Raw genomic sequence first — 26,644 nt, 5'->3', positions numbered from 1 at the left:
CGCTGCACTTTTATAGCAGGATTATCAAGCTATTGGTTAATGCTTGGCTCAGAGGCAGATAAAGCCAGGCGGCAGGAGGAAGGACGGGGAGGTGGTTATTAAAAAGTTGTGTGTGCTCAGTGTACAGCAGGGTTTTCTCATTTATGATGTGATCTTGTGTTGTTTTGAGAGGATCTGAAGGACGACACACTAGTTGGAGATGAATGTCAGGTTATAGGGGAGCAGAGAGAGACGCCTGCTGGCAAACACTTGGATCATTGGAGATAAATAGTTAACAGTTATGACCTCCCTTCAGATCCAGCACCTAGGTGCGCACGCGTGTTTAAACATCCGTGTGCGCCGCACAAACCACAGCCAGCATGCTGCACAGACTTTTTACACTTGAGCAGGACCACACACTGACTCACACACACACACACATGCCTGACTGTGTGCGGATCGACACGCACTTGTGGTGTCGAGGAGGAACTTTGACTGTCTCGCTCCGGATCATCTTCAGCTGCAGGAGATTCCTCGCTATCTAATCTGCAGATTAATAACTGCTGACACGCCCTTTATTATGTGTGAACAAGTATTTGAGTTCACACACACTGAAGCAAGGAGACACGAGGGAGAGACGTCTGGACGACAGGATTTGATTTATTTCATTCATTTGTGTCGATTAATGAAAATAAATATGTATTTTCTATAACAAAATGGAACAGAGATGGATGTAAATTAAATAATGATAAGGACATGTGTTGACCTTTGAAAGCTTTGGGAGGCAAAGGATGAATATATTTTTATTAAATGTCAAAGTGCTGCATTAAAACCCAACTTAACTGTCATATTACATAACTTTACAGCTTATTATATTGCTATATTATTATATTGCTTTCCTGGATCAAACTTTGTGCTGCAAACTTCACAAAATGGTGTACATTCTTTCATGCTTTACACCAACTTTATTGATCTTTACTCAGTCACATGAGAGCTAAAGAGGTACCCTGGTCCTCTTGAATTACTTCTCTGAGATGATCTGAAATATTATTTAAAAATAACGTGTCATTAGAATTTCAATGTTGCAAAAAGAAGAATATGATTTTTTATTTTTTTATCAATAAATCAAAAAATAATTTCATCTTAATTATATAATTATTTCATCAATATTAATTTTATAAATGTATATATATATAGGTGAAAAATAAGTCATTCAACTAAAGTTTGCGGATCTTCTTATTGCGCGTTTACATTTTGACACGCAGACTAAGTGACATTAAGGCCGAATTCATCGTAATTTATTAGTCAAGTTTACGAAGAAATGTCTTTATTTCATTGTTATTTGTTTCTATAAAAGAAAGTTGTGACTGTGACTCGCGATCTTTTGACGAAACGACGGCGTCAGCATTTTTTCTACATTTTTGTAGAATGAGAAATATATAAACCTTTTTTATATATATTGTTTCTTAGTTACAAAATATATTGAGGCAAGCGTGAGTTCGTTTTACGTGAAAAAAGTTTTTTAAATTACGCGAATATTTAACCCAGAAGTATATATATTTTTAAATAATAATAATTAATGTTATTATTATTATAATTATTCATAATATTATTTGGCGTAAATGTAATAAAAATAAAAATAACGATTATAATAATTATGATAATGATAATAATATAATAATAATAATAGTAATAATAATGTGTTTTATATCCAGGGAAGGAAAAAGTCTCGTTTAATCCCGTTTTTTGCCGCCGGTATTTTCTGTCATATTCGATGCAGGAAATGTGATTTTAACTGTTTTTTGTTTAGACGAGACGCAAATATTGCTTTTGACATGACGGTCAATCGAGCTGCTTTTCATTTTCATTCACATTTGGATTCGTTTTCGTGTGTGTGTTAGTGTGTGCGTGTGTTTGTGTGTAAGAGAGAGGGGGAGAATATGTGTGTGTGTGTGTGTGTGTGTGTGTGTGTGTGTGTGTGTGTGTGTGTGTGTGTGTGTGTGTGTGTGTGTGTGTGTGTGTGTGTGTGTATGTGTGTATGCATGTGTGTGTATGTGAAATAGAATGTGTGTATTCGTGTGTGTGTGTGTGTGTGTGTGTGTATCCACTCGAGGCCTTTGACGCCCAAACTTCTGTCGGTCGCAGCAGAAGTTTTTCTTCTGCATCATCTGATTCTTTCTGTCTTTCATTCGTGCATGTGTGTTGTGTCTGCTCGTCACCATCCTGGGCCTCGAACCACTGATCCTCGCCTCGAGTCTAAACCCTGGATTATTAAATCCTCCTGAAATCTGTTGTTTCAAATATAAAACCCCGCGTTAATCTGTAAACTCTTGGACGAGCAGACACTTGATGATTCATTGAAAAGTGAAAAGTTAAAAATTGTCTCAGTGGAAAGAAACAATTGCTAGTTTCTGTTATAACTATTTTCTCACGATCCTGGTTCTCATAACCACCTTGTATTTATCGTTATGATAATCTGGTCTAATAAATACCAAACAAATGTAATACATCACGTATAGAACAATATAACAAATGTTAAATAAAATAAGTAAAAATGTTCTCTCAAATCTATATAAAAGTTATTGTGGGGTCTGATTATTAATTTAATTGTGTATTAGTATTATTAGTATTATTTTTAAAGTTAATGTTCAAAATAAATCTAGAGTTTTTTGTACAAAGATGTCGCTTATATACTGCGAATAAGTACAACAACAATAATATTAATCCAATCACTTGAATTTAATTCTTCAGAAACAGAATCAAATATTCCAATATAAAGCTTATTTATATTTTAATATTCTACTGTCACATTTTAAAATAGATGCCGGAATTAAATTAATATTTAATTAAATGTTTGTATTGGGGTTTGTTTTTTTCTCTCCAATATCACTTATTCATTTGAATAACAGTACTCAAAATAAGTAATCAAAGTACTTGTATTTATAAACACGTCAATGAATTACAATTTAAATATGAGTTAATAGTCACTGTTCAAGTTATAAATCATTTTTTCAGACTTTCTGATGCACGATCCACAACATCATCGTTTATTCCTGATCATGCACTTGTGAGTCTCCATGTTGTTGTGTTACAAACTATATTAAAGTAAGTTTATTTTTTATTATTATTACTAAGAAATACGTCATTGTTGTGCGTCCTGTTTATACTACAATTGATCTTGAACATTTGATACAAGAGTAATGTGAGTTCAAGGATTCATAAAAACGTGTCTGTTATTCAATGTTTAGTTACAGGTAAACTAACAGTATAAGTACACCTAGTACTGCTGCTGCCATTAAAAGTACAAATACTAGAAATACTGTGTGTTTTCATCCACTCACTGTTCACGGGGTGTCTGTAGCGCTGCTGGCCGCTGAGGAGGCTCTGTCCATTGATCAGGAGTATTGAATCCAGGGCTGTGGTTCGGGTTCGACTGGGTCTTCTGAATCTAGAGTTCGGTCGCGTCGTGGGGTTTTTCGGAGACGCGCGCGTGGGGAGGCGATGCGTGGGATGGACGAGTGGGAGGAGAAGAAGAAGAAGAAGTCACGTCAAAAGTGGAGCGTTTGTCGACCTGGAATCCAAAAGTTGAGTCCGCTCAGTGTGGTTCTGGTCCGCGCGCATGCGAGCTCGGCATCGTCGCTTCGAGAAGAAAAGAAAAGACACGCGTGAAAAGAGTCACGGAGGTGCAGAGATGTTGAGGAACACGAGTGCGCGAGCTCCGAGTTCTGATCCCACTGTGTCACTTTCAATCTTTCCGGTGCCAACCAGCGCACTGGCTGAGGAGGGAGGAGAGAAGGAGGAGAGACGGAGAGAGAGGGAGGAGAGAAGGAGGGCGGATCGACGCTTCCGTGGAAGGGTCCGTGGGTCAAACCCGTAATGGTTTTAGACGAATATGGTGCTCAAATGTAGCCTTAAGACAGGAAAAAAGTCCAAATGATAATTTTTTTATTCATTTACACGAGAATTTTGGGATTTTTTTGTACAATATTATCTAAAAAACACAAACATTTTCACGTGTTTCACTGTATAATAATAATAATAATAATAATTCAACGTATTATTATTATTATTATTAATCATATTATTAATATTGTCATTAAGACTTTCTTTTTTTTGACGAATATCTTTTTTTATTTTTTTATTTAACCAATAATCAATATCTCCTAAACACGACTTAAGGTAAGGTAAGGTAGAACTTTGTTGATACCTCAAGAGGTCTCCTTCGGGTTAAGTTAAGTTTATGAACATAAAGAAGGAACTGGATGAGCCAGCTGTTTCAAGAGTGGACCTAAGAGAGCTAAGTGCTCAAATCAAAAATCATCATAGTTAAAATGTCTGTTATAGCAGTGATTTTCGACCTTTTTTGAGCCAAGATGCATCTTTTTAATTAAAAAACAAAATCACAAGGCACACCACTAGTCAAAAATGTAAAAAAAAAAAATGATACTGTGTGTGTGTAGCCTATATTAACATTTAAGTCATCAAAGTGTCTTGAATGTGAATCAAATAAATGCATAGAAAAAATGTACTTAATCATCTTTTATATCAATGTAATTTATGTTTTTTGACCAACTGGGTGGAATTGGATATTTTCCCACGGCACACCAGACGATCCCTCACAGCACACTAGTGGCACAGTGGTTGAAAAACACTGTTATAGCATGACTTTGTATAGAAACATTTAAAAAGCTCATCTTAGCCACAACGTTCTAGGTTTAGTCGAAGTGTGTCACACATGACTCGCACACACACTGGGATCGTTGAATTCCTGCAACTCTCAGGAATGAGATTCATGGCATGCATGTGGGGTGAGTGGTGGGAAAAAAAAGGCTGAGGGGGGTTATGGGTAATTTAAAGCTATTCAAAGTCAGAGTTTGCAAATATGCATGAATAAATGGAGGAGTTGAAGTTTTAATACATTGAATCACTGCCATATGAGTCTTAAACTTGGTTGGTTTGTCGCTCGAGTCGTAAAAGTCGTACCTTTTTTTACTTTTTAGAATATATTTGGGTTGTTCTAAGTTTGATCTGTCAATCACAGCCTGATCCCGCCAACCATGAGGCTTGTTGGTGGATCTTAAATTAGATCCATCTCTTCATGAAGGTTTTTGGTTGGTCTCTGCCCCTTGAGGATTTTAGTTGCTGTTTTTGATTAACCGAAAACTTTTCTCCTGACAAGTTTTTGTCCTGGAGACATTTGAATGTGCTGAAACCATATTTGGATTATTTTCATGGCGTGTAAACGTATGTATTTGATTCATAGTTTTTTTGTTGTTCAAGTTCAAGCTCAACATCAACACAACACTGTAAACACTTATGGACTCGTTTTTATAATCAATCTTTTCTTCTAACAGCTTCCACAAGTTTCCCTCCTTTACAGCCTTCGCTCCACACCCTGCAGGAATCTTATCCTCGCCTCTCTTATAGTGTCGCTCAGACACTTCTGTATCACCGGAGCAGATAATCCGTCCAAGTTGAAGTCCACTTGTTAATCAATAGCCTCATAAAATAGTCAGTGGGAAGAGAGATATTAGACCAGGCTGTGTGTTAATGATCAGCCCGACGTCTTGATAGACAGATGTCACCGCCGTCACTGATGGATAAGGAGGTCACATGATAAATACATGGATAAATGACAACAAAAAATGTATCTGTGGGTCACATATGAAGATCTTCTCTTTGTTTATATAAATTAAAATATGAACTAATTATGCAACTTATTTACTGCTTAAGAAGTATAATACAAAATAGTGAAAATTTGAAGTAAAATTAAATAACACTGATTTAATTTTCAGATCATTTCAAAATGATATGAATATGCATCTAAAAAACAAACTAAATGTTAAATAAACCACATTTAATTATGACTCTCACAGGAACGGTTCCTTATGTCTTCATTTAATACAAATATTATCTTCATTTTCTTCTTAATATAATTGTCCTGCATCCACATATAGACGAGAAATTAATTAAAAGAAAATAGGCAACTCATTTATTATATTATAATTTATTGAAATTATTAAAACCCCTTCCAGTATCGCACGTGATCCTAATATTATCATGATCTAAATCTCACGTCTGTAGTTTAATTTAAATCATTTGTTGAGACTCAACGTACGCAACAATTAATGTTTAGAAGCGCATGCGCAACTGGAGTGATGCAAAAAAAACCCTGTGCTGCTTAAAAAAAAAAACGAGTTCCAGCTTTAAACATTTCCACGGAGGCTTCAGATGGTTTGTGTGGAACCGCAGCAGAGGAGCGTGACACCGGTGTCAGCACCGAGCCCGCGGGGGTGAAGGTGACCCGGACTGGTTCGATGCCAGGTGTGCAGAAGAAACATACACTTCACGTATTTTCTTTTTTTAATTCACACATATATATTCTTTCCGTTTCAAAACTCTACACAAAACATACATGTCGTTTTCTGCAATAATTTAAAGAAGAATTTGTAAACAACGAACTCGTTTCCAAGTATATATTTATTTCCACAAGGGCTGAAGTTTAGCCAATATTTTACGTGTGTGTGTGTGACTGCGTGAGTGTGTGTTATTGCGTGTGTTTCCAATACTAATAAATACGTATGGCGATCGATAACTATACGTGGAAAGGAGTTAGTTTGTAATTACGAATACAAAAACACATGAATTAAATTATTATTGATAATAATCATTACAATAATAATTATATATATATATATATATATATATATATATATATAATAAATGTAATGACCAAAATAATTGTTTATAATTCGGAACCTTTACAAAATGAGGGTGTATTTATTGTATTAGAGTCGCAAGGTTAACTTAAAGCCTCTAAACGAGTGAACACGATTTTTCTGGAGTTATTCCACATTGAAGTGGTTTAATCCACTGACTCAGAGTTAACAACAATATTTGGAATTATTCCAGTGTGAAGCGGCGGCTGTCTTTTTTATATTTATTTATTTTTACCGTATTAACTCCAAGAAACGCGCTTTGACATTTGACGGAGAGGGAGAGAGCGAGTGTGAATTATTGAAACACGGCGGGGATTTTTTTTTTCTTCCTCTCCTCCTCGTCCCGACGCTTTCTCCCACGTCCTTTCTGTCGCTTTTCCACTTCTTGGTGGCGTCTAGGAACGAGTCCAAACACGCGTGGAGGAGCAGAGAGCCCAACGGAACCGCGAACCCTCATGAAATATTGATCCAAAAAAATATCCACGGTGGAGAAGTGGCGTGAATTATTGAGGCGTTCCTGCGTGTAGAACATGATAGTTTAGTGTGTGAGTGTGTGTGTGAGAGATTGATGTGTGTGTGTTTGTGTGTGTGTGTGTGTGTGTGTGCGTGTTGATAAATGGCTGCAGTGATTGTGAGCGGGTCAGACCCCCGCAACTCAAGTCAGCAGAATCATTTAGAGGAAGAATGTGTCTGGCCTGCCTCGAGTCGAATTCATCATTTTTAATCGGCGCCCTGTATAATCTTGCGACATCTAGTGGTAAACCTGCGCATTGCAATAATATAACGTCGGTTCCGCTGACATGTTGAAGTCGTTTTTCGCCAAATGAATGAACTGACACTCGAGGGATTCGAAAATAAAGTAATAAATGTAAATAAAAAAACGAATAATAAATGCATTAACTACTAGGAAATATTTAGAATTTTTTTACAGATCTGATTCTTCTCAAAAGTTTAATTAAATTTAATTAAATTGACAAATTGTATTTTTTATCGCATCTGCAGAATTGACATCGTAGTATACCTACTTTTTTCATTATTAAATTGGATCAAAGTTTAGATTCTAACTTAAAACTGCGTAACTATATGTGTTTGTTAGAATATATATTGTGCGTCCGAACCTTTAATCTATTCATCTATTAAAGCAGACATATGTATTAGAGAATTTAAAAAAAAATGTAGTCCATTGAGATCCAAGTTTAAAGTAGTTTGTATTTGAGAGCCTGGACTCAAACAGCTCCTGCACTTGATTGATCCGCAGAAAAATCGATTGGTTCTGCTCAAGGATCAAGTTAACTCCCGCCTTGTTATTGATGTGTCAAGCTCAGAAGCTACTGGAGATCTATGAAATCTTTGGATTAGTTTCAGCATTTTATTAGTAGTTTCAGCATGTTTACATCATATCAACATTTAAGAAAAAAAAACGGATGATACGACCATATAAGGAGCTGCTTCCTCGAGGCTGTATAACTACGGTTAATAAATATTTAAACTCTGATGTTCTTCTTAAATGAGGGAGAAATAACTTGTCTTGTTTATACAGGCGCAGAGGTTTGTCACGTTTATTTCCATTTTTTATGATGCGAACATTTTTCTCGTATTTAATATACGTTTAAATCGTGATTCGTTATCTTATAAAAGTGATTAATCTCTTAACTTGTGTTAACTAACTCAAAACAACCTTCAAAATGTATCGCAGACTAGAAGCGAACGCGTTTTAAAAAAATAACTGTTAGAAGATGATTTAGTGTTCAAAGTAATACACAACTTGACACGTATAGATGCTCACACATGAAGGCACTACAACACAAACCTGCACCCAAACACACACACACACAGTCATACACACTTTAAATATTCTAATATTAATTAATATTGATTTGTTGTGTTTGAAAATACGTTTATATTTAATTATTATATTAATTCAAATTTTGAATATAAATGAATATAAATTAATAATTTTGGGCATACATCGTATAAGGGCCACACGTGATGACGTCATAAGGCAGCATCCATCATCGTGACAACACTTGAACTAATAAGTAATAATTTAAATGCTTTTTCCGTTTGTTTTTCTCACAATTTACGTTTTTGATGTCAGCGATTTTTAATCCGAGGCCCATTTTTTCACTTTGATAACGGAGATAAAGTGTCTTGATTATTATTGTTCAAACACTCGAACGGAATCTTCGTTACTAAACTTTGACGTCACCAGGAGACATTAAAAGTGCGTTAACGCCGCGCTGGGCTGGCGTGCGTCGGCGTCTGGCCCTGAAGTCAATCGTTTTTTAATTCCCGCACTTCCTGCGTCTTTTCTCCCGCTGAATTTCGGGGGATTCTGCGTCGAATCAGTTTTAATTGGAAACGAAAGTAACGAAGTTTAACGAAATGCAGACACGAATCGGACAATTAAACCAAAACCGAAGCATAAATAAACACATTTTACTCAAAAACTACATTTCTGTTAGGATTACAGCGATATATAAAATATATATATAAATGCATTCCGTCATTCAGCCTCTCAGATGACGTCATTTGTAACGCAGCTATTATTTCATTATTATTAATATAATAACTGAATAATAATTGTCTAGACATGTTTTTTTTAATGCTTGTTGATTCTTATATTTTTTGCATTGATAATTATTATTAATTTAATAAAACATTGCCGCTAATAATTACTAAAGAGTCGAATATTTACTTAACCAGGTTTTAAAATAGTCAGTTATGTAACAATTTCCGTCTTCAGTCCTCGTCGGTATTTTTTTTTATGACTTATTCATGTAAAAAATGTTTGAATGTAACATGACGAAAATATTAACGTGTTAACATACGTTTTTACATCTAAATTCAGTTCAACAATTGTGTAAAAAAAAAACAACCGTTATATATATAACAAGAACAAGTTGCATTTTTACCAATTTTGAATGCAAATAATTTCGTTGAAATTTTGTTCAATTATGACTTTTAAATTTGTTTTTGTGTCTTCAAAATGCAAAACATCTACAATAATTCTGTTTTTCTGTAATTTCTGTTTCTATTAAAGCATAAATTATTCATATTACATTTCTTTAATTTAATTTAATTAATTCAAAAGTGATTATTTAAATATATATTTTTACTATTCAGTCATTAACTTTGGAAATATGGTGTCGTTTGTGTAGATGTTTTTGCGCCGATGTACAATACTCTGGTTTCCTCCCAGTCCCTCTAGTAATTTATTTGAATTTATCTTCTGGTGTATTTTTGATCAAACACACACTTAATACATACATTAATATTATGTATATCATACATAATATATCATATTTGAGTCTAAAGTGTATTTAAGGTCATTATTGTGTTGTTGTGTCCATGATGCTGACGTGTGAGCTGGAGGTGAACTGTTGATCTCTGTGTGTATTAAAGTCTCGTCCTGCTTCTTCAAAAACGTTCTTTACCTGAAATCAAATCCGTCCTAACGAGTGTGTGGGCGGAGGAGGGGGAGGTTGTCGGGGGGGTCGGCGTCAGCTCTCTGCACTATGTCATCCACGTTGACTATTTGACAGTTGGAATTATCTGTAAATACTTCATTTAAGTGTGCAGCGGCTCCTCAGCGCTCACATTCACAAATGATCGCATAAACACTTTAGAAAAAAAGGAAAACAAAGAGGAATAGAAATTCAATTCTCATTTGAGCAGCGATGGAAGGAGGGGACGGGCGGGCGGGGGGGTGGGAGGGTTTTTGATTGGGGGCCCACATGCAACTAAACAGCGGAGGTCTGGGTAATGAGGTTTGGAGAGTGTGTTCAGTGTTTGGGGGGCCAGCGTTTACTTGACCTGCCAGAGGGATCGTCTTCCAAACAGACGCCAAGCACAGAGGTTGAGTCAAGACGTCCAAGTGTATACGTTGTATTAACTCTGTTAGGAAACCTGCCCAATAATATCCCAGACGAGCTGGCTCACCGGGAAACTTGCACCGGGCAATGTGTTCTGAATCATGTACACGTCAACTTTACACTGGAGTCTGAAGCAACACACTTGAAAAAAATGAGAAAAAAATGACGGGTTTTCATGACATTTCTCTGTTAATATAAGACCTTCATGGGAATGAAGGTGTCTATACTGTGATCTTAAATCACAAGATGTTTGAAATATTCAAACAAAAGTGTGAAATAATTGGAAATTAGAAAGGAATACATAGTATAAAAAGAGATCAAACTAAGATGCATAAATCAAAACACAATATTATTGTAGAAATGTGTTCTTATAATTAGTAATTATATGAAAATAATTAATAATTTCAAACTTAATCATTATTAAATGATTAAATGTCATTATTAAAAGAAAACATCTGCAATAATAAGGCAGATTGTTCAGCAAATTACTACTTATATATATATATTTTTGACTATTACATGTAACTTTTAAGGATTATACAACTAAACGCTTGTCTGTTCCGCTCATAAAAGTTTGTCTTTAAATAAATAAAAACGATGGCTCGTATTGTACAGCAACAGTGAAATAGCAACTTATGAGAAGTTGTGTGTTTGTAGTAAATTTAAGAAATTAACAATATTTCTGAATTCATTAAACTGACAAAGAATATTCCTATAATAAAGACTGTAATTAAACATCAATGTTCATCAAATCAAATGTATTATTATAATTATTTCATGTGAATCCTGGTGCTCACATTTCAGAATATAAACTCTGAAATAAGTGCTTTAATATATTATTTATAATGACTCCAATTAGTAATAACTCCCTAATTAAATATACGATTAATGTTTATTAACATCCAAGAGATTTGAAAAATCCTCTTGATTTTGGTGTAAATGTCAAAAAAGGAAAATTAATTGATTAATAGAAATTCTCCTGGAACCCATAACAAATTTAAACATCTAACTTTACTGATAAATAACATCCATCAAAAGCTATTTCTTTAATAAACATGTCAAACATATATAACTCTCTAATCCGCTGTAACTTTAAAGTATATAGATTGGTATTTAATTAGGTGTAAATCTTCTTATTTTTAGTGTTAATGAATAATAAAACTATTTTAATCAATGTGAGAAAGAAACTTGCAGACACAACATTCTGTAAATAATTTAAATTTTAACGCCACTATATATCCTTAAGAAGTTAGTGTCGATATCTTAAAGCTGGAGAAGGCAGGACGACCAAAGTAACTGAGCAGGTTCGGCCTTCACGTCTCCTCCTGACACGCTTCAGATCCAACTTCCCTCGTCGTTGCCATACGTCACCTCGCTCCCCGGCTGACACCGCGGGCCCGCCAAGCACTTGCCCTCCTCCTGTCAACCTGTCCGGACTAATAACGCGGCGGCCTCGCGGCACGCCGGGCCCGGCGCTGATGTTTGGAGCGAATGGAAATTGATACGGGTTTTAAGAGACGCCAAAAAAAAAAAGAAAAAAAGGAGGTCAAGAGGTGAGACGGTGTGTCGCATCAAAGAGAGGAAAAAAATGGGGGAAATGTGCATGAAATGTTGAATATAAAGGTTTTGTTGAGTAAGTGACATGATGAAGGACACACATTTGTCACACACACACACACACACACACACTTATATCCTACCCTGAGCTGATCCCCCCTCAAAAAAAGTCGGCGTCCCAATTCCCCCGTGATTTCTGTCACCCTCCGGGCACGGACGTGCAAAGGCTTGTGGGTAAACACATGATGGTTCCATCCATCGTTTCTCTCGGGACGAGGGGGCGGAGCTTAGAGAGTGAAATACATGTCAATCATTTACTGTCAGACACCAATGAGGAAGCTTTTGCCTCCCTAAGTAAATCCCTTTGATTTCCTTAAACACAGTCAATGATTGAAAACATTCACGGAGGCAGACGAGGATTGGCCCGTCCAGCTCTGTGTGTCTGTGTGTGTGTCTGTGTGTGTGTGTGTGTGTGTGTGTGTGTGTGTGTGTGTGTGTGTGTGTGTGTGTGGGTGTGTGTGTCTGTCAAAGTGATAATGATCTGGGGGCTGCACGGAGGGTGCAGGGTCAGAGGTCTTTTCACTGCTGTGATCTTGTGTTTGTTATTGCTTTGCTGCCCTTGGACGGGTTAACATAGCACACACAGCATCAGCTGGTCGACTTCCTCCGTCTCTCTCTCTCTCTCACACACACACACACACACACACACACACACACACACACACACACACACACACACACACACACACACACACACACACACACACCGACACACACACACACACACACACACACACACACACACACCGACACACACTGATCAGTCATCAGGACTGCGAGTGGGTCACTTCCACATGTGTTGACGGGCCCTGAGTGAACTTATCTAAACTGGTGAAATGTTATCCCACTAAAGGGAGGACGGGAGCCTAAGTGGCCCCACAGTGGGGCTCTTTATCCACTGGTTTCTTCAAGGGAGACCAAACCCTGGGAAGACGTGGACATGCCCGTCAAGATCATGTGGCCCCCTTTGGCAGACTTTGGGATCCTTTGTAGACCGACAAACAAGTTGAGCAGCTAAAAATCAACTTATCTAAATGAAATGAAGAATACATAAATACAACTATATATATATAAATAGATACAAAAAACAAATAAAAAAAACTATGTGGCATTAATACATTGATTTAACATTATGTGGTGATATCTATAAAGAAATTGTATTTAAAGTGTTGAATCATCTCAAGACAATTTACAGTGTGACAGTGGTGATGAAAAAACCCTATTTTAGAGGGCAGAAACCTTGAGCAGAACCAGCCTCTGGTTGACGGCCTCCTGCCGAGACGGGATGGGTGTTGACGTAGAATATTATATTCAGGAAATGTTAATGATTAGAAGAGGAAAATATGATTAAAAAAAAAGGTGTTGTTGTCCTGGACTACTATCTGGTTTCAGGAAATTTTTGAAGTATTTGTTGCGAGAGAGAGCTAAAGTGCAGTGCTGCGTTCAAGACCAGTTTTTGGAATTTGCTGTTGTCTATTTACTTCCTGAAATTAAAGCTGATTTACGAAAGTAAAGTAGATTAAACCTGTAAGAAAAAGTGAAAAAGTTCTGCTTGCTAGCAGCTCCGTCAGAGGTCATAGGTCATCAGCTGAGATGATGTGGACGCGTCACCGTCACTCAAACACACATCACAAGTTCAAATCCGTCTGTGTCTCACAGCAGATGATTCCAGAACCAGGGAAAAAGATCAAATTGAGCTGCCGGATTTCAGCCTCGAGCCACCAGTGCGGTGTCGCCCCCTTTTCGCAGCCACATTAGAGCTCCGAGGAGGTCGCGGTGTGGATGCAAGTCGAAGGTATGTTAATGGAGTCAGAGGATAGTGGCGTGTGCGTCACTGCCCCCCTCTGAGTGTGGTGGTCTGCTGCCCACCCACCTCCTCAACCCTCGCGCACACAGACGCACTAACATAGACCGAGGATGGATCGGACCAGCATCCTCCAGCTCTGCGGGTGTTAACCTGCACATAGTCTGTGTCCATTTTTCAGTCTAATGAACGATTATGATCAAATATATATTTTTTAATCATTTGCATATTTTAGAGACGAAAAATGTGTTTCAGAGCAAAAATAAATCAGAAAAATATGCATTTTCTCGCCTCAATTGCTCTCCAGGGGGTGCGGTGAGCTGCCAAGAGACGGGGAACAAATAAATATAGCTATAATTTTTGTGGTTCTTTGTTGCCGTGGGTAACTTGAATACTTTTTTGTCAAGATGTGAAAAAATATATATATTTTTTTCTTTTGAATTAGTAAAATAATAAAAGATGAAGTTAATTTATTAACTGAAAAAAACCCCTCAGAAATACAACTTTTAATTGAACATTCATTCACATTATAGTATAGTTTGTAACATGATAACCCATAAAATTAGATAGAAATGAGCCAAATTTCTCTGCTGACCCTTGACCTTGAGACCAGTACTATCGTCAGTCCGGTGCTTATCTGGTTAAAACCTGACTATGATAAAAATCTGTTGTCAAAAACATTTTTAAAGGACACTAGAAATGTATTTCGTTGATGCATTGTTCCTTCCTACAATCATCGCAGCCATGTGTGCACAATTACATCACACTAGACACAATTTCTTCTTACAAAAAATGTTTTCAGGCTGTAAAAAACATTTTGAGAATACAATTTAAAACTTTCTTCTCCCCACCGAAAACTCTACTTATGAGTCCCTAAACAATGTTGCACCCTTAAAAGAAAAATTTAGTAAAGTTTGAAAAAATGTGTGTTTTTTTTAACTGTGTTTAAATCCACACAAAAGATTGAGATAAAATGTAGTTACTTTTCAAACAGTGCGGAAAATTCGAGTTCAAAAACTTTTTAAATATATATATCTTCCTTTGGACAACATATATTTGTGCTTTAAATTGTCTCTGTTACGATGTGTTTTAGAAGTATTTTTTTCGAGGATACATGTTGTGTGTTTAATAACATTACTTGAAAATAAACATTTTATAATTTAGGGTTATTCTAAAGTTCAAACTCTTCCTCGCGATGATGAATCATCTCAGTAAATAAACAAATTGACACATCACATCGTAAAAGTTATCTGAAGACAAAAACAAAATCAAGGGCAGCTCCGAGCGAAGAGGCACTTTAGTGTGTATAAGAGGCTTTGACTGTGTAATTGTGTGTTTGTGCAGGGTGTGGTATTAGAGGAATGACAAGGCGAATGAGGAGAATTGAAGGAGTCAGACATTACCACAACCTTCCATGTGTCACTGATTAACTGCGTCGAGTTTCACCAGTGGACGGAGCATCACATTAGGCTGTTAAACTGTGTGTGTTTGTGTGTGTTTGTGTGTGTTTGTGTGTTGCCATTAATGATCCAAGGAAATGCCAGGATTTCGTTGACGCAGACTGATGATATGACTTTTTATGACTCAAATATTATTGAGAGAAGCAGCTCAGCTTTCCTGGAAAAACGGCTTCGGATGATGACTTTTCCTCGAACTCGCTGACGATCGCGGAGAAGATGCTTTTGTTCGCGATACATTTACGACGGGGAGAATAATTATCGTGGTAAATAAATCAAAGGAAAATCTTATGGAAAACTGTGACAATGATTTTAGATTTTTTTTTTGCTTAATAATATGGTGGGTCCTGGTTAACGCTACAGCTGCAAGATGGCCGACAGTCAAGGGAAGTGTGTATTCAAAACTATTTCAGAGGTGATGAGGAACTAGTTGCCATATCTTATCTTGTGTCACCATTTAATCATTTTAACAGGGATGGTATAAAAAAGCAGTTATTTACATCACGGAGAGAGCTTCTAATGCGTCACGAAGATTCATTATTGTTTTTGTTTTTTCAGAAAAAAGTGAAATTTTCTTGCAAGTGGTGGACATCACTCTTTTTCAGTGTGTTTTCTTGCAAATGTGAATATGATGTTATATATGTCACATGACTGCTAACACTTGTTAGCGACACGGATGATGTCATGGCGATGGATCGTTTGTATTATGTCATGAAGAACACGACTAAAAACGAGTCTCTGTATTCGACACAGATCTAAAAGAGCAAACTGCATTATTTGGCAGTGAAACACATGTTTAGGTATCATCTGGATTATTTAGTCCTATTTAGAGATTATAGTTTCTTGACCATAGTCTGGATAAAAAAAAGGAAAACCTATGACAATTAATGAAATTTGTTGAATGAAAGTCTTTAATTTACATTAAGGTAGTTGAATTGTGTTGTTTTCCTATTTATTTTTTAGAAAATTGTTTCCATCTTAATATTTAAAGCAATACCAATATTAACATTTGGTGATATGTAATTCCTAACTAAAAGTCCAATTGTCTATTGAGCAAAACTGTATTTGTTCCTTTAACATTAGTTTTACTCTCACCAGACGTCTCATAAAAATCGTTGACATCGATAATCTCTGTTCATCTCATTTTATCTAGAAAATGTATGGATCAAAATATAATAATAATAATGCATTTTGTTATTATTATAGTTAATAATAATAATATTTGAGTCAACCATTCAGCGGGCTACATAAAATATCTTGGCGGACCCAAGAATTTAATCTCCCGTGGCCCACAACGTCCTGGCGTGAGAAGCTCGTACTGAAAAACTTGAACAGTCCTTTTCTGGAGCCTGAAAGGTTCCTCGTCATATTATGGATTTAAAGAACCCGTCTGCAGTCAGTTTCACGGTCATTAACAACATAACCCGTGTACACATTTAAAAAAAAACAAAAAAAAACTTCTGAATCAGGACGACAGGGAGAAAAAAACAGCGTTTGCTCGGGAACTACTTCCTGAAGTCTTTCATCCTGGGATCCGCTGACGGTGCGAAGTGCACCTTACAGTGGGATGTGTTAATGTGTGTCGAGGGGAAGGGGCCGACCAGACAAGAGTGGATAAGTGAGGACGGGAAAAGCCGACACTTTCCTCAAACCAAAGCCAGACCTGTTTTATCTCAGCTTGAGTGGGGGGGGGGCGGCAGGGGGTCTTTGCGGGGACAAGGTCAGGATTGGTGTTGTTGTGGGAGACCATGGGAGGAGGGGGGGGGTGGTTAGGTGAGGCTGTGGGAGACCCAGGGGTCCGTCTGTCTGTCTGGGAGCTGCAAAGCTAACTGATGAGGCTCTAATTGTCGCGGTTTCCTCAGCGAGCGGCGCAGCGCTGCCACCCGTGGGAGGCTGGAGTCGGTGCAATAGGAGCCCGAGTGTATCAACACATGCTCGTGAAATGATGGATAAGCAGACATGGGGATTGAGAACAGGAAGTGATGATTTAAACAGAACACCAGAGACGCCAGTGAGACCCCCCCCCCTCCTCTTAGATGAAGCTACCTGAGGAAACTCTGAATTATGTTCCACAGTAACTTCAGTTTCACTTGCTATGGATCAACAATGGGTTTGATTTCTCACTCCGCGGAGAATGTTTAGGATCCCCTCGATGCTTCTTAGTGACTTTCAACTCATTTGTTTCCCCCAAAGCCCACAGTTCCCCCTTTTTTTTCCTCATTTTCATCTGGTTGTTTTCAAAGGCAGACCCTGTAGGTCTGGAAAACTGACATTGATTGAGCGTTTGAGTAAAATGGCAAAGCATTGAAAAGTAAAAATCATCTTCTTACGAACAAACCTAACATCGGACTAAACTTAACTATGTATGTGACCATAAACTATCATTTCTAATTATCATTTTGAATTTAGAAATTAAATGTTTGAATTATTGGAATTTGAATATTGTTTGATTTCAAAATACCTTTTCAAAATACATATTATTAAATATAATTAGTCAAATAAGTTGTAAAATGCTTGAAAAACTACTTCAAATTACCCATTCAATGTACTGATGATATACTTCCATACATCTCTGATAGCGGTGCTAAACTGTACTTTTAGCATTTTTCTGCAATATTTTCAAGGTTTTGACAAAGTATATTTTCATTTCAAATGAGTTTCCAGCATAAACAATGTTGTTTCTGTCGTGTTGTGTTCGGTCAGCTTTACTTTGGGGGCAAATTGTGTATTTTTGATAGAGGGTCTTTGCTAGTGACCCCCCAAGTGAAGAGAGAGTTTACAGGAGTTCCCTTAACAGATGCTGACGAATGAATCCATCATTTGGATTGATTGATTGATTGACTATATTAATCCCTCAGTAAATCTCCTTCAGGAAATTATTTTTTCTAGTTTGTTACAGCAAGTTTCATAAAAACAAGAACAGAGCGCAAACAAAAGAACAATATACAAGTGATAACAATTGCAAACAGAAGAAGTGCCAGTCTAAATAACAAGGATCAAAGAAAATAATGCAAAGAAAACGATACAAAGATTAATATAGAACAGAATAACATCATACTTTCACTCTGCTTCTGCCCCAAAACTCAGAATAAAACAATATAATAGCACGAGGAATGAATGAGTCCCTGAGTCTATTAGTGTTGCATCATGGGAGGGGCATTCAAGCACTTCATCTGCTTCTCTGTTCACTGATGACATTTCTACATGAATTTCTGTATTTCCCAAATGATACCGACATTCTATGTGGTATTTCGTCCAGTTTACGTTAGAACCCATGACTTCATGGTACCAAGTATCAGTTCACATCCCAATGATGGCGATATTTTTTCTGATCATGTCATTACCCCAACTTGTCGATGGTTTCTGGTGACGGAGCGACTTCTTGACGTCTATTAAGGCTCTGAAAAACAAGTCAATCTTCCTCGGGCGGGTCTTAGGTCAGTGGAGAGTCAAAATGGTGGAAAGGGATGAAATGGCAGTTCTTTATCTAAAGTGGAAATTTAGGGAAGCAAAATAAAAAACTACACTTGGACTGAAGTCTCTGGTCCATCAGAAGGTCCATTAAAGGGGGACCTGGACAACCTGGAATCTTCATCTTGAGATACATCCCTTAACCCAGAGTTCTGCTCGTTTTTTGCTCTTAGTAAGTCGATTTTCTTTTGACAAGGAAAAGTTGAAGGACTTCAGAGGATTCAGAACAAGTATGTGCCCTCACCCTTTTTTAGCACTTAAAAAAATGTCTAATCTCTGCGGGATTTTGACAAACTAACCTTCAAAATGTCTAAAGAAAACGATAAAAAATAAAATGGCTTGACAGAAAGAAAAAGTTAAGGGCCACGACAAATACATCTCACCCTATGACTGAGTGAACAGAAGTTTAAATCTAAATCAGTGTTTTTCGCCAGTTTACAGACTTATTCAATAAGTAAACGTCTTGTCAGGAGAAACAGGCCAATTTGACTTTGGAGAAAATCTGGTTTTCTTCCTAAATTAAACAGAAAGTTGTCATTGGAACAACGGAAATTAAATAAATGTATTTTTTTCTGTCTGTGCTAACAAATGCCTCGTCTATGTTTGGAGCCCCTGAGCTCAAGTGACTCATCGATTTGCTCATTGAACAGATATTTAGCTTAAAGTTCACTTTAGTTTGTAACTTTTTTTTAATCAAATGTTTTTTTTTCCTGCTTTCATTTGGGGTCAGCTTGTCCTATTGATCACGGCCCGCTTTCAAGCAAAGACGCCGACGATCTATCCAGTAATTACGGGCAATAAAGCTCTCCGTTGTTTGGCCGTCGTCACGGCAACCCGCGGCGCTCCGCCGTCAACAATCTCCCATTAGATCAGACGCTATTAGGCTGGAGAGGCATCGCTGAGCAAACACCTTTAAAACCAGGTTATCTAATCTGGTCAATAGGGATGAGCTGGACTTTGGAGTTGACAGTCAGACAGACCCGCGAGTACACAAGCGTCTTCCTCAAGATCAGACGTCCAGACCTTCATCGTTGGACACCATCAGATAAAAAAAAAAAGAACCGAGCATTGTTTTGGATCAAACGCCGCCGCAGACGCTGATCTAAGTTGGACGGACGTGTTTATAATGTGGCGCAGTATTTCTTTAAAACACTCGGGTCGTTCCAGCCTGTGATTGCTCGTGAGCGGAGCCACGACCTTTGCTAAGATACACAAAACACTCATTAGGTTAATATGAGGCCTGGCGGGCTGAGATAGTGTTTACGTTTGGACTCTTTGACATTAAGTGAATCTGAACGCTCGGCTAAATTCACTTAAGCCTAAGAAACTGATGTTTCAAATCAGACACGAGCGGGAATCTGACGTTCTTGTGGAGACTCCAGGTCAATAGATCGAGTATCTAGAGACAGATTCTCATGTCATGACATCTTCCTTCTCATCCATTGGTCCAAAAACTTAAGCTTCTTCCATGGATCCTGCTTTAGTTCGTTCTCACTTCTGTTCAAAACATGTAGAAATTAATAATGTATTTAATATTTTATCTCACAATACTAACACGTGTTTGTTATTGTTGTTGCCAATGCTATACTAAATGATACAATGCTTTACTATACCTTATGATACTATACACTACTATAGATGCTATGCCATACAATAATGTATAATAAAAACAACAATGCTATGCTATATTATACTATACGATACTATACTTTGCTATAATATACTATATGATACTATATGGTACTAAACAATACTATGCTATGCTATGATATGCTATATGATACTAATTATGCTATACTATACAATTCTATGTTAGGCTATACTATACTATATTATACCATAACGTATGATACAATACTATATGATACTGTACTATACGATACTATACTTTGCTATAATATACTATATTATTGTATGCTATGTTATACAATACTATGCTATGCTATGATATGCTATATGATACTAATTATGCTACACCTACAATTCTATATTAGGCTATAGTATACTTTATTATACCATACCGTATGATACTATACTATATGATGCTATATGGTACTAAACAATACTATGCTACGCTATGCTATACGGTAGCATAGGATATGATACTTAATGATGCTATTCTATATGATACAATTCTATACAATATTATACCGAACTGTACTATACAATACTATGCCATACTATACTATATAATAACTATACAATATGAGACTATACTATGCAATGCTATATCCTGCTATATAATAAAGTACGGTACTCTGCTATATCCTACTATATGATACAATGGTTTACTATATGATACAATCCTATCCCTTACTATTTGTATACTATACTATACAATACAAGACTTTGTAATAGAAATGCTATACTATACTCTATGAAACACTAAGATACCATGCTATGCTATGCTATGCTATGCTATGCTATGCTAGGCAAAGCTATGCTATGCTCAACTCAACTTTATTTATAGAGCACTTTAAAACAACATCAGTTGATAAAAAGTTCTGTACAAGAACATATACATATCACTAAAATAAGAACAGTTAAAAACACTAAGATAATACAATACCAAATAAAACAAGTAAAATGCACAACTGAGTCTCATGCTGTGTTAAAAGCCATGGAATAAAGTGTGTTTTAAGGCGAGATTTAAAAATGGAAAGTGATGCTATACTGTACTATGCCTATGTAATACTATACAATATGAGACTATACTATGCAATGCTTTATTATGCTATGCATTACTATACCATACTATATGAAACGGTACAATGCTATGCTATGCTAGCGCACTATTGAAGTGGACTAGACTGGACGACACAAGTGTGCAGGAACGTTGCATCACTGCTTCTCAGTTTCCCTCCGCAGTGAAGTTTTAAAGAGAGTTTAAAAGTGACAACACAAGAACTCATGCAGAGAAAATTGGTTTCCCTCACTTGTTAAAAGTTCACTCTCAGTTATGTTTCATTCAAACCCCTTTATCCCTGCAGCACCAGAGCCCCCTCTCCCTCTCCGTCCCTCCACGTCTCAGGTCCGGCGCTGGTGTGTACGTGGGTCCAGTCTGCCCAGCGTCACACTAAGTGCCTGTGACAGGCCCCGGCACAGTTATTAACTGTGATCCACCACCACAGAGGGGAGGGTCCAGCCGAGCAGCACAAAGACCGCTTTCACCTCCTTCTCCGAGTCTCCTCCGAAAGTCTTGATTCCACCACTTCCACTAATAGATATTTACATCTCCTCGGGCTCCACACTTTTGTCTAGTCGTGGTCATGTGACTCTGGTTAGCTGGTGAGGGATGACTGCAGGACACTCGCGTAAACACTCTGTGGTATAAAAAGCATAAAAAAGCTTCGCTCGCAGACTCCACCGCTCGGGATTGCGGTTCATAGTCCCGTGGCTTTCATCCGTATAGGTGGTCCGCCGGGGCCTGCTCGTCCCGGGCCCCCTCCAGGATGTGGGCCGAGCATCAAACATTAGATGATAAAAAAAAATTGACGGGAATAAATAGAGGGACTCGTGATGACGGTGGACTGTGTGTAAACAGCGGCTATCGGACTCGGGGAGTCGAAGACGCCCCGGATCGAAAAAATCCCCCGAAAAAAAAAAAGCCTTTCTTCCGCTGCCCACGCCGGCCATAATGACCGCCCCGGCCCGTCGAATATTTGAGGCGACTGGCTTTAATATAGCGAACGCCGTGGACGTCCCCGGCAGTGTTCAAAGCTGCGGCGGGACAAGGACACGGCTGACATGCATTATTCCTCACAAAAGCCGCCCTTTGTTTGCTTTATGCTCACATCCCACAAATTGCAGGCTTTTGTCCGTCCACGTTTCTTATTTTCGGTCCCGCTTTTTATTTCTCATCACACCCCTGTTTTCGTTTCTCCCACGACTCTAGTCTGTCATGCCATCGATAACAACGCCATGTCAAAACCGTCCTCGGAGAGTAGGGCGTTCAGGCCGACGGCTTTATCACCTCGGAGGTTGGCAGGTAGATTCCCCGAGAGGAGGCTCGATCAACTGTGTCTGTAGCAAGCTTTGTCATCTCCCAGAGACTCGGAGTAGAACTGCTTTAGTTTTCTCTTTCTAATATAAACTTATTTGTTGTGAACTTTTTGCTACGAGGGCCACATTTGAGAAGTTGAGAACGAGCGAGAGAGCGAATGTAAACAGGGATCGTTTCACCAATTCAACATTTCAAAATAAAAGCTTCTTAATTGTCCTCCAGTTGTTACACAAAATTAGTAAGTAAGTAAGTAAGTAATTTTTATTTGTATAGCGTTTTTCCAGACCAGGGTCACAAAGCGCTTAAACAATCAAAACAATATTCAATAAAGTATATACTTTAAAGGTCAAGATAAAACTGATAACACAACAGGAGTTTCAGAAAATCAAGGAAAAGCCTGAACAAATTAAAAGGTCTTAAGATGTTTCTTGAAGGAGTCAGTAGATCATCAGACACAGAGGGAGAGGAAGATTGTTCCAAAGCTTAGGACATAATTCACTGACAGTATTTAGGAAGAAGCATCATCACTTTACAAGATTTCCTCCATGATTTTGTGACACAAAACATGTTTATTTTGACACTTGTGACCCTTGTGTCTGGAAAAGCGCTATATAAATACAAATGACTTACTTACTTACAACTTAAAAATGTTACATTCTCTCGTTGATTTATACAGTTCATCGTGGAGGCTGCGAAGTAAATCGGTCGCACTCTGAATATGAATGAACACCAAGTTCTTACAGCATAAAAATCTGACTTTGAATTTAAAAAACATTAAAAAATATAGATATATTTTTCCACTTAAATGCATAAATGAATTCAATGTGTTAAAGAATGTAACATAAAAAGTGTAAATGTAAAGAAATTCAGTTTTAACCACAGACACTGGTTGTCCGGTTGACCAAGGAAAAGCAATCGATCCATGTCATCATCGATTAACACTCAATTATTTAACACTGAATTTATCTATATTTACATATTTTGATGTTTAATTTAAGGTTTTTTTTAACACTGAACATTTTTTTCAAATTGATTTTTTTTTACATATGGAATTTGACATTGGCATTGGAGGGGAAAAAAAACAGGCAAAACCAAATTTGACGTTTTTTCAAATTTCAAAATCAGATTTCTCATCAGATGTTGTAAAAGAATTGCATTATTAATTCATATACACAGTCAGATGGCGCTACATTTACTTTCATGTGGTTGGCAAATGGCCCCCGTGCCAGACTTTTCCCATATAACTCTTCACATCCAGGGCCTGAGCTGGTGATAAATGGTGTACTCTGGCTAGAGAATGTCTGGAGGTTCTTCAGTCAGAGTGTAGCCACAGGAAAATAGATATTGTAACAAAAACACAGCAGAACTCTACTCAGAACTTGTATAACTGACCGCAGTTTTGAATTGAAATTATACTTTTTGAGATCTTCAGAAATACTTTTATAGTGTGTTTTTACTTAAACATCAACGTTTAAACTCACTTCCTGTATGTTATCGGGTCTTATTTTCATGAATTAATGTGATCTCAACACTTCTTTAATATGTTCACACACACACTCACACACACACACACCCACACACACACACACACACACACACCTACACACACACACACACACACACACACACACACACACACACACACACACACACACACACACACACACACACACACACACACACACACACACACACACACACATACTCACACTAGATTGGCCAATAAGCTTCTCTTAGCTCGTGCTTCTCTGAACCCTGCAGCTACGCTTAGCAGTCATTACACTGAGGGTCAAGTGTGATCAAGTACTTATCTGCATCAACAACTCACACACGCACGCTGTCCACACAAGCAGCAATGCTGCCCCCGTGTGTTCAGCAGCGGAAATGCGTCACCTCGCACAAAATGCCCCATAATAGTAAGTAAGTAAGTAAGTAATATTTATTTATATAGCGCTTTTCGAGACCAGGGTCACAAAGCGCTTTAACAATCAGAACAATACTCAAAACAGTACATACTTCAAAGATCAAGACAACTCATTTCCCTCGTGTGCCTTACTTCTCCAACATACGTCTTACTTTCTTTGAATTATAAATACATTTTCCTCTTGACTTCTACATTTTTTTATTTTCCTTTTTGTCATTTAATCTGTTTTCCGAACGTTTTTATTTTTCATCAGTTCTGAAGATGTTGTTTAATTAAAATTATTTTAAAAAATAGTTTTTTTAAAAGATCATTTTTATTTTTTGTTTTTCATTAGTATTCATGATGTTTTTTTTATTCAAGATGTTTTTATCTTAACTTGTTTTTTTCTATCAGTTCTCAAGATGTTATTTATTTCAAGATTCAAAGCGTTTATTGTCATAGGTACTACGTACCATGAAATTCTTCTTTTATACCCCCAACAAAAGTGCACAGTATAAACATATTTTTATATATATCTACATTCATTTGAAAATAACTAACATCTAAAAGCACAGCAACTAAAGTACAAGTAGTGCATGATGTAGATGTGGATTAACTGTTGAGGAGTCTGATGGCAGTTGGAAAGAAAGAGTTGAATAATTATTTTGAAATTATTATTTCTCAGGATGTTTTTGTATTTAAGACGTTTGTATCGTGACTTTTTTTTTAATCCGTTCTCAAGATATTTTCTTTTTTTTTTCATCAGTCGTCAAGATGTTGTTTAATTTAAATTGATTTAAAATTAGTTCTCGAGATGATTTTTGTGTTTGTTTTTCTTTAGTTCTCATGATGTTTTCTTTATTGAATATGTTTATATCTTAACTTATTTTTTTGATCAGTTCTCAAGATATTTTCTTTTTTTTTCATCAGTCCTCAAGATGTTGTTTAATTTAAATTGATTTAAAATTAGTTCTCGAGATGATTTTTGTGTTTGTTTTTCTTTAGTTCTCATGATGTTTTCTTTATTGAATATGTTTATATCTTAACTTATTTTTTTGATCAGTTCTCAAGATATTTTCTTTACATTTTTAATCCATTCTCAAGATGTTGTCCGTCGATATATTCCACCACATTTTGACATATTTTATTTTTTGGGAGGTGAAACTCAACTTTTTTAATATTGTTCAACTATTTATCATATTATTGTTAAATATATATCATAATTTCTCATGTTTCTGTGAACTTTTTCTCTAAAACGTGTCTCTGATGAAAAAACTCATTCAAGTGTAGCAGTCGAGACGTTATTGAACATGTTTAGGATCATAACTGCTTCACAATACTCGAAACGACTCACGACGACTTGAACGTTTCGTTCATGTACAGCTAGGATGTGACTTGTGAGCAGAAAACGATCTAAATATTAATATTTGTTTGCTCATCTTTGGTGGGCTGAGAAGGAAACTCCCATCACCACAGGTCTGCTATCTTTGTGGGAGTTAAATACACACATACACAGACACACAGACACACACACACTGACCACACAAGCACAAACACATGGATCAACACATGAATAGACACAATTACAAGCAGATATTGTGTTGCAGTCTGTGGGGGGATCATGGGTGGGCAGATGTTGACCACACTATAAATTAACTGTTGTAAATACAATCATGGCGACGTCCAGGACCCCCAACCCACCCATGGAGACAGACTTGTGTGTGCGTGTGTGTCTTTGTTTACTTGTGTGTGCGTTTACTTCAGCAGCAAACATTAGGTGTCGATTCAAGGGATTTATTTTGATAATAAAAACTTC

The 26,644-nt window shown here is 37.0% G+C and overlaps 1 protein-coding gene across 4 annotated transcripts in view; it reads right to left on the bottom strand.

The window, feature by feature from the left end:
- The window catches only part of satb2 (SATB homeobox 2), a 45,133-nt gene extending 41,381 nt beyond the window's left edge, over positions 1–3,752 (bottom strand). For all 4 annotated transcript variants that reach the window (XM_087804338.1, XM_087804340.1, XM_087804339.1 and 1 more), the window contains exon 1: positions 3,321–3,752. The gene's annotated coding sequence lies outside the window, so the exon portion shown is untranslated. The remainder of the gene's footprint in view (positions 1–3,320) is intronic.
- Positions 3,753–26,644: the final 22,892 nt, after the last annotated feature.

The sequence above is a fragment of the Callionymus lyra genome, chromosome 12, assembly GCF_982586985.1.
Source record: "Callionymus lyra chromosome 12, fCalLyr1.hap1.1, whole genome shotgun sequence".
NCBI lineage: Eukaryota > Metazoa > Chordata > Actinopteri > Syngnathiformes > Callionymidae > Callionymus > Callionymus lyra.
The sequence above is the reverse complement of the archived record's forward strand: the minus strand, read 5'-3'. Positions and strand labels throughout refer to the sequence as shown.